Source organism: Fukomys damarensis, unplaced genomic scaffold, assembly GCF_012274545.1.
Source record: "Fukomys damarensis isolate Sample0158 unplaced genomic scaffold, DMR_v1.0_HiC HiC_scaffold_16, whole genome shotgun sequence".
Taxonomy (NCBI): Eukaryota; Metazoa; Chordata; class Mammalia; order Rodentia; family Bathyergidae; genus Fukomys; species Fukomys damarensis.
Window position 1 is genome coordinate 122,359,708 of NW_022900928.1, and position 9,964 is coordinate 122,369,671.

Consider the following 9,964-nt stretch of genomic DNA (forward strand, 5'->3'; position numbering starts at 1 on the left):
TATGGCTGGCTTGTTGGGATTAATCAACACAACCTGGGCTCCAAACACACACTCAGCCACCTTATCTTTGACAAAGGAGCCAAGCATCATCACTAAAAGAAAGCCTCTTTAATAAATGTTGGTGGGGAAACCTGGCTTTCCACATGCTGAATATTAAAACTATGCCCATTTCTTTCACCATGCACTAACAGAGTGAAAAGACAACACACAGTGTGGGAAATATTTTTGCGAGCTGTTCCTCAGGCAAATGACTAATATCTAGAATATATAAAGAACTATGAAAAATTAACCCCCCTAAATTTAAAGACCCAAGCCAAAAATGGATATCTGAGATGAATATACCCTTTTCAAATGAAGAAGTAGAAATGGAAAATATATATATGAAAAAATGTTCAGTATCACCGGTCATACAAGAGATGCAAATTAGAAGCAAACTGATTCCATCTCACCCAGAAAGAATGGCCACTCTCAAGAGACCAACCAATAGCAAATGCTGGTGGGGCTGTAGGGAAAAAGGAACCCTTCTCCACTGTCGGTGGGAGTGTAGAGTGGTGCAAGCACTACAGAAATCAGTGCAGAGATTTCCTAAAAAATCTAAATCTGGAGTTTATATTAGACCCAGCTATTCTCCTTCTTGGTATCTTTCTGAAAGAATGAAAAGCATCATACCACAGCAATATATGCATACCCATGTTTATAGCAGCACGGTTTGTAGTAGCTAAATCTTGGAGACAGCCAAATGCCCATCAGCAGATGAATGGATAAACAAGTGGTTCTTTTACACAGTGGCATATTACTCTACCATAAAGAAGGATAAGCTTGAGACATTTCTAGATAAATGGATGCACCTTGAGACCATACTTTTAAGTGAAATAAATCAGACACACATGTATAAATATTACATTTTTTCTCATGTGAGAAACTGAAAGCATAAATTAGGACCAAAATATATAATAGATACTGGAAAACAGGAAGAAAATGTTCAAATGAGAAGAAAGAAAAAGGAAAGGACAAGGAAAAAAAAGAGAATAGAAGGAAAAAATGGAAATAAAGCTTGTGTAAATAAGAAGGGGAAGAAGGGGGAAGAGGGGATGGGAAAAAAAGAAGCAGTAAGACATGTCATGTACAGGTACAAATTCCCTATGATGAATGTGATCATTATGTAAATCTAAAATGTATCAATTAAAGAAAAGAAATACATGGAACAAAAGGTAAAAATCTGCTCTCATTTCACAGTCTGACTTTATCATTTCCTGCTTTCTTTATTATATGGAATATTTTTCTGGTCCTTTTGCTTTGTATTTTCATTTTATATATGAAGTATGATAAAATACAGTGAATGTTTAAATTTTCAAAGTTTATTAGAGTAAAAGACATAGCGCCATTAATCCCTCTCAGTCCAATCTCCTCGCTTTGAACACACTTGTTCCATCATTCTTTCTACTTTTTGAAGCTATTCTGAAAGTCCTCTTTTATGAGTGTCCTTAGTTTCATTGTCCTGGCTGCCTTGATGTCCTGAATTCATTCAAAATGTTTACCGCTCATGGTCATTTTGACATTGACGAGGAGCCAGAAGTTTCACAATGTCTGATCTGGGGAATGTGGTGGACGAAGACACATCATAACCATTTTACAAGGCCACCTTTCTGTTGAATGCCACCCTGCAGCACTATTTACTGTATTTTTGTTTACACCTCATGTAGCCACTAGTGAAAGAAAATTTCCAGAACTCCTTCAGAAAGAGGCAAGAATGAAGGGATGAGTGTGTTTGAAGCGGGGGGTGCGGTGGGGTGTTCCAATGGAAATGTGTCTTTACTGTAATAAATTACACATTTTAAACATTTGCCACATATTTTGATCTTCTCTTGGATGTAATACAGCAGTGTATTTTAGAGCTTTTCTATGTCAGCATTAGAAGATTAAAAGATTAAGTTATAAAAAATAGAGAATATACAAGACACAGGATGAACAAGTTTTGAAGGGTGTAGAGGAGCTAATAAATTGGTGAACACCAGCAGGAATAGAGAGGGCTGGACTGGGTGAGGTGTTGAACATTTTTTATGGGTGTGGCATTCGGTGAAACTACATCAAAAGTAAATCTCATTGAGCTTCTAATTTTTCTAGACCTGCTTTGCAAATCCTGAAGCTTGTAGGATGGTTTGACGAGTGGCAGTAATAGTACTAATTTTTCTTATTTCTAATTGCTGTGTAAATTCAATATTTTCTTTATCACAATTTCTTTTTATCATTTAATCAGGGTAGATGTATTTTTTCTTCCCTGTGTGCTAAATTCATTACTTGAGCTGAATGTTCTTTGAAGAATGATTCTTGTTTTGAGTTCTCCTTTTTATCTGGCAACATTTTCTTTTCTATGTCTGCGTCTTCCTTCTTTTCTTCCTGTTCGTCTTCTTCCTTCTTTAGGCTTTTATCTCTCCCAGTAGCCAATCTTTGGGGGGTAGGAAATGCATTTTCTTTCCAAGCTCATTATTATGATCACCTATTTAACATGTTATTTTATTGAATGTTGAATATACATTGGCTTTGGTGTGATATAAGATAAGCTACCAGGACGGCTGGCAGTACTGGCTTTTTCTTCAGAAAGCAATGTAGCACTACAGGGAAAAAAAAAATCATGATTTCCTAGTGATCAGACAGGCTCAGATCCATCTCCAGGCCCTATCACTCACTAATTTCAGGATCTCAAGAAGATGCCTAACAAGGTTTCAATGTTTCCTCCTGAAAAACATGGAAATACTTCATGGGCTAGTTATCAAGTTAAACAAAATTATGCCTGTTTAATATTGATTCAGGAAATGAATGCTATTTCCCCGTTGTAGTCCTTTGATTATGAGAATAGTTCAATGGGAATTTCAGACCTTGAACTGAGTCGACCAGGTCAGAGAAGGAGGATGAATCAGCGAGATCCGTCTAAAGGAGAACACTTCCGTGTGGGTCTCTTGTTGTATTCATTTGGAAATCTGAGCTTGTCTGACCTAGCACAGGAAGAAAAAGGAGCCCTGGAAATATGATTCCTGCTTTAGAAAGGTGGGAAGATAGAATACAGGCAAAGCACGCTCAGGAGCCAGCCCAGCGCCTGGCAAAATGTTTGTTTAGCAAAGACAACAATGCTTTGAAAATGGTAACCAGCTATCTTCCTAGCCTTCAGTGAATTCCATTTTAAAGTTCTATTTTCATCTTTCTGTTTATCAGAAGTTTGAAGTGCAAATGAGCCTAACTAGCTTAAGTGAACACACACACACACACAAATGTACTGACTCATTTTTCTAGAAAGAACAGGTATGGTAGGTGACCTCAAACACTACTAGATTTGGGGAGCCTCACCCCTTTTCTTGCCTGGACTCCCCTTTGTGCGTGCCCTGACAGCTTGTTAGAAACCATCGCTGTGCACTCAGGCTTAGGTGGCTCCAAATCTGTCTGTTAAGTACAGGTGTAAAATGCCAGGGTTGGATCCTGATTGGTTCTCCTTAGATTATGTGACCATTATTTTTGGTCCAATAGCTGTGGCAAGGTGGTGGTGGGGTGTTCTGTTTGGTAGGTGGTGTCCTGTTCTCACTTTTGTGGCCAGTGTGAACAAGGTTGCGTAACCAATAACTCTTCCAGAAAGCACAGGATGGGGAGAGGTTGTTCACCAAAGGGAAAAGATGGCTTTGAATAGAAAAAGGTGGGGGGATTTAGCTCAGTGGCACTGTGCGTGCCTTGCAAGTGCAAGATCCTGAGTTTGATCCCCAGTACCGCAAAAATAAAATAAAAAATAAAAAAAAGAAAGAAAGAAAAAAGAGGGGGAAGGGTTGCTGGAAAGACAATGTTAATAGATGTCTATGCTAGAGAGAGTCTTTAATAAATGATCTTCTTCCTTGAATTGAGTGCATACGTTACAGAAGAGCTTTGACACTTTATGCATCAGGTTATTTTTTCCCCATAAAGAGCATATTTGTCATATCCTCACTTCTAGAAAAAATATTTTAAATTGTTTGGGAAAATGATTGTTTTTCCAAATTATTTCAACAGTGGTAAGAGGAACAGCTGTAAACTCTCACTAATGACCAATTTGGTAGGTTTTTTTTTTCTCCATTATTGCTAAAAGTAGTTGTTGGAAAAGTAGTGAGATGAGACTTTGTAACTTCTTTAGTTAAAGCAATATGTGGTGAATTACTTTGTTTTTCTTTAATTAACCCCACTGGAATAGAAGGAGGCTGGGAGGCAGGTTCTCACCTTGTGGCTGTCACCAGCATCACTGAATTGTGGGGCAGGAGAGTAGAGAATGCTGTTTTTAATACCTCAAGCACTACTCATGGGGCAGCTTAGTTTTTTAAGACATTTTATTAAAACATAATGATTTAGCCTGGATACAAAGGGAATGGCAGGGGTGCCTGCTTTTTGGATTAGTAGTAAACAGCTAAGATAAACCCAGGTGTGTCTTCTTGTTACCAGGTAGTCTACTTCTAAAAGTGGCTCACCAAATAAATGTCGCCAGGTTCTGTGGTACTCAAATCTCCTTCTGGAGTTGGACTCCAGGTTTTTCTCATCTCAAACAGAATAGAATGAAACAAGAGAAAAATGATAGGAAAGTTTATTTGAAAAAGCAAAGCTGAAGAGTGAGGAAGAAATTGTCTCTGCAAAGTGAGCTTCGGCTGAGTAAAAGAGAAAACTCAAGATAAAAGTACATCCTGGAGGACACAGGGCCGTACACTGTGTGGAAAGCCACCATAGCAAGCTCTCCTTGGTGTCTTTGTCCTTTTATGCTGTCTGTATCTCAAGGAATCTCAACATCTGGGTCCTGAGAGGCTGTGCCAGGATATCACAGTCAGGGCGACCTTAGGTCTAGGCATCCTACTGAACACCTGCTCCAGTTCTGGCGAGAAGTCTGCATGCAGGGTCTTGGAAATTGTTCTACACATGTCCGAGGTCTTGTAAGTAATAGGTCATGCCTACTTCCCCAGCCAGCTTTCCCATGCCCTAATCTCCTATCTCACTCTTATTGTCTTTCCTGCAGCTTTTTCTCCATCTGTGGGAAGCTCTATCACACCGCTGCTCAGGATGCCAAGGTTACTAGAAATCAGACATCCTGCCTCTGGCTAGGGCCAATCTTTCCCATGTGCCTGGCCTTCGGTGTAAGCAGCATTTAATTTTTGGTGGCAACATTAACAGTAAGTTTAAGTGGGTTTTCTCAAGTATTACCTTGTTAATGTGCAGATTTCCCCCCAGTAGATCAGGATAGGGGTCTGGGAATCTGTATTTCTAGCATACTGCCCAGTGAGGCCCATGCTTTTGGAATGTGCCATGGAACCCAGTGTAAGTAACAAAGCAATAAGGCCTCAAGTGGTTCTAGGATTTCTTTTAAGGAACTTTGTACCTCAGTGAGGTAAATTTGGTTCTGTCATCAGGCTTTTAATAAATGCTTTGATTTCCCCAATTTTTGTAAGACCTAACAATGTACTCTTCTTTTTCCTTAATTTTGTAAAATATTACTGTTTAAATTTACTTATTACTAAAGGTATAAAAAGTGCATACTTGAATTTATATACTGCAACAAACTTCTTAAGCTGTCACCCTAATACGAAAATCCCAGTTGTCTGAATTAGTATATATTTTTATCCTGAACTCCATAACCTGTAACAACATTTTTGCCACCAGATTATTCATTTGTTTGACATACTGGACATGTAAAAATAACTCAAATCAGTTAATTTAGAAACATCATCAATTAAAAGAATCTTGACAGGGACTTAGATATCCTTCAAGTTAAATTCAGTTCAGACGAAAATACACTCAGGAAAATATTTTTATATACCAGTGTGAAGTGAAAAGAGAATTTTTAACTTTATGTTTTATTTTCAACTGTCAAAGGAGGCTCCATAGAGGGTAAGCAAAACTTACATCATTTCTAAATCAGGTGAACGATATTCTCTTAAGTGAGGTGTGACAGCATGAAGAATTCATACTGTAGTACTGTGGATTAAAATCACATAAAAATATCACACAGGTCACATATAAACCAGCACAATATTTTTTTACTTGTATATGGACCCTGGAAACGTTCACAAGGTCATTACAGATTCAGTATAAACAGGAATAAGTTGCAGCATACATGCAAACAGCTTCTATGAGTAGTTTATTTCTAAAAATTGTGTGTAGCTGGTTGTGATAGCTCCAACACTCAGGAGGCTGAGGCAGGAGGATTGCCATAAATTCAAGGCCGCCGAACCATATAGTGAGACAAGTCTCAAAAAGAAAGAAAAAAATTATGTTTTATGGTGTGGTCTTACCTCATTAAAAATTTCTACAGCAAAAACTGTATAATGATAAGATCTGAAGTAGAACACTAATGGGAAAAACAAAGATGATTTTATTTTTTTGAGACATGGACTTGCTAAGTAGTTCAAATTGGCCTTAAACTCACTATGTATCCCAGGCTGGCCTCAATCTTGAGATTCGTCTGTCCCAGCCCCTCAGAGGGCAGGGGTTACAGGTGTCTGCCACCACACCTGGCTCTTCTTTGTAGTTTTATTTATTTATTTATTGAGACAGGGTCTTTCTTTGTAGCTCAGGCTGTCCTTGAACTCAGGGCACTCCTCCTGCCTCAGGCTCCTGAGTGCTGGGATTGCAGGTGTGTGCAACCATGCCCAACTTCTTAGTTTTTTAATATTGCTATCAGAAGAAATTTTGGATTACACATTCTGCTTCTGTTGTATCTGTCTCCAGTGAATGATGCTTATCTTCAGCAGTGTGGACAGCAATTCTCAAACTTTTATGTATCTATGACTCATAAAACCTGACTATTTTGTTCAAATGCAGACCTGGTCCAGGTAGGCCTGCAGAGCGGGGCCTGGGAGTCAGCACTTCTTTTTGTTCCCAGGCAGTACAAGTCCTGCTCTGCCAAGAGTACAGTTCGAGAACCAAGTAACTAGAATACTTAGGACATTATCAAGTGAATATGAGTTGAAATATATGCTTAATAAAAATGTATAGGAATAAATTCACTACAGAGAGAGAAATGAAGTTAATGTATGCTCATGACTAGAGTAGGGAAGTCACTGTCTGAGAAAGATAGACAGTAGGATCTTATTTCATGGAGTTGCCATACTGGCACAGACTACTAAGTTTTAGGTAGTTTTAGGAGGTGTTGTGTAAAGATAATGCCTGGAGCAGTTGCAGCCACTTTATAACCATGAAGGGAGGGAGAGGTAACATGGACACTGAGAATGGAAAGGAGATGAGAGTGGCTGGGACCTGATGACACCCTGAGCCTTTGAAGCAGCCCTGGCCTTGCCTTGCTCTGGACATTTTGTTAAGATAACAAATGGATTTATTGTGTAGCCACTGGTAGTCAGAAATGGGTCATGTGAGGTGCATTCCATAGCAGATATTGATGAATTGGTCTTCTCACTGTGGTTCTTCCCCAGTTTCCTCTTTGCTGTTGGTCCCTGCCATCCACTGAGAGGTGAACAATGCTGGGTGCTTTTCCAACCTCCCTCACAGCCAGCATACGGTGTCAATGGTGATCAATGGGATTTGCAGAGCTCTCTGTTGGGAGTCATCTAATAAGAGGGGTCCTCCTCAATAAAAAGTGGCATTTGGGAAACACATCTCTCTTCTTTGGCCAGATGCGATTATCTTTATGTGACACTTGACACTGTGACTGATTGCCAAGATGCTGCGACTGACCAAATGAAAAATGGAAAAAGCCCCAGCCCTTGACAGCCAGGGACCCTGGATGAGCCTTGGATATTCACAGCCTATGTGTTTTCTTTGCATGAGTGAACAGATTTTTTTTTTTTTTTGAGGTAGGGTCTTGCTATGTGGTTCCGGCTGGGCTTAATCTTACTATGTAGCCCAGGGTGGACTCCAACTAGAGGTGATCCTTCTGTCTCAGCTTCCCAAGTGCTTGGAGTACAGGTGTGCACCACCACGCCTGGCAACAATTGTCATTTTGCAGTTGAGTTTTGTTGAGTGTTCTGCTTCTTGATGTCAGAGTCATTTTAATTCAGACATACATTATCACATGCCACCGTAATCCCTCTACTTCCAGACACACTGAAAGTGAAAGAACAGGAAAGTTCCCATTAAAATTATGACTATCAGCTGGTCCTGGTATTATAATGAGAAATGCTAGCATTTTACAGAGTATTGTATAATAGACTATTTCTGGGGCACTTCACAGGAAACATCATTAGGCATTCATGTGAATTACAAAGACATTTCTCCCTAATGCCCCTGCATGGAGAAATAACAAAATGAGAAGAGCAACTGCCTCGCTAATATAGATGTTTTCCTTCAGTTGGCCATTACAGTTTTTGAACTGAAGTTTTTAAATAAAAAGGACAATGCAACCAAATTCCATACCTCTCAGAAGTGCTAAATAAAAATGCATTGAAAACCTTTCTAAAAGACAGCCAACTGTACATATTTTATAACTAAAAAGAAAAATCTCATCAAATTACATTTCTACTTAGCCTATAAAACAGCAAACAAGAATTTAGTGTTCTAAATTCAAGAGATGTTTTTTCTTAAGTATAAATATGTGCCATAATGTGTAAAATATATTCCACAAAAGATAATGGACGATTTTGCTGAAATTCTATTCATCTCTTTGTGACTTTTTTTCTTTTTCTTGAGGTACTGCAGCATGAACCCAGGCCTCAAGCATACTTCGCACTTTTCACTCTCTGTTTTTTAATGGTTATACAAATGCGTAAATGATCGTAACATACTTTGATTACTTCCATTCCCCATCATCTGCTTCCACCTGCTTTAATCTTATTGTTGGGGAAAAAAAGAAAGGTTCTGTCCTAGCTTTCCTCTCAGAGAAGTTCTTTGGTTTTTCTAGAGATGTTTGCTGATTCTGAAACTACCACTTCTAAGACATGTTTCCCTCTGCAGGGCAGAAATTCTGCATTCCACTCCTCTGCACAACGTTTCCCGGGATAGCATTTGGACAGGTTGGCGAGCGACAGAAGGGCCACGTTTTCTAGTGAAAGAACAGGCTGCCTATGTCAGGTATCCATTCCTTAGACAGTGAGATAGCCTGGGGCTCCAGATTCGTTTTATTTATTTGTTTGTTTGTTTATTTACTTAGTAATCAGGTTCGACAGAGCTCCACCTAGTTCAAGTTCTGGCAGCTTCCTGAGTCTGAGATTCTCCTGGGACATAAGCCCCAGTTAAGCCTGATGTGGGAATAAAGAATGCAACCTTTCACCTACTTAAGAAAAAGTTCACAGACCAACTAAACAAAAAGCTGGGTGGTGGAGAAAGAGGAGGAAAAGGAAAACAGGAAGAAGGGGAAGAGGAAGGAGTAAAGGAGGGGGTTAATGAGTTCATTTTTACCACATTCTTACGTATTCTTACGTATTTGTGTTTTGCTCTGTGGGGTGTGTGTGTTTGCTTAAGGCGATAGTCTACCTACACTGACAGCCTTTTTTTTTTCCTTGTGCAGTGCCCCAAATGGCACATAATGGCAAATCCTAAAAATAAACACACAGTTTTTCAGATTCTTAAGACTATTGAAAAACAGTAATTTGCAGTAAAGTTTACCATTTGAAAATAAGTAGGAAATTTGCATAGTGATTGCATTTAGGGGACATTTAGAGAAAAACGGGTCATATGGTGGGTTATCCAAACCCAGCATTAGATACATGATAACAGATATGCTTTGAGCTTTTGAGCCTCTTCTGCCTTTTTATTTTGCAAGATTTGACAGAAAATCGTGCAAAATGAGATAACGAAAATAGTCCAGGGAAGACTGAACAAGGATATGTATACTATCCAATGATCTATATTAAGAAGTATAGATTGCACGAATAAAAGCGTTTGTAGTTCTTGTGGGGGAGGCGTCTTTTCTACGGGAGGGACTGCCTTCCTGAGGGCTCAGAGGGACTGGCTTCTCCCCAGCTCTCCCGCGTCACGGATCCCCGCCCCTGCACCCGCCGACCTCGTCCCCGCCCCG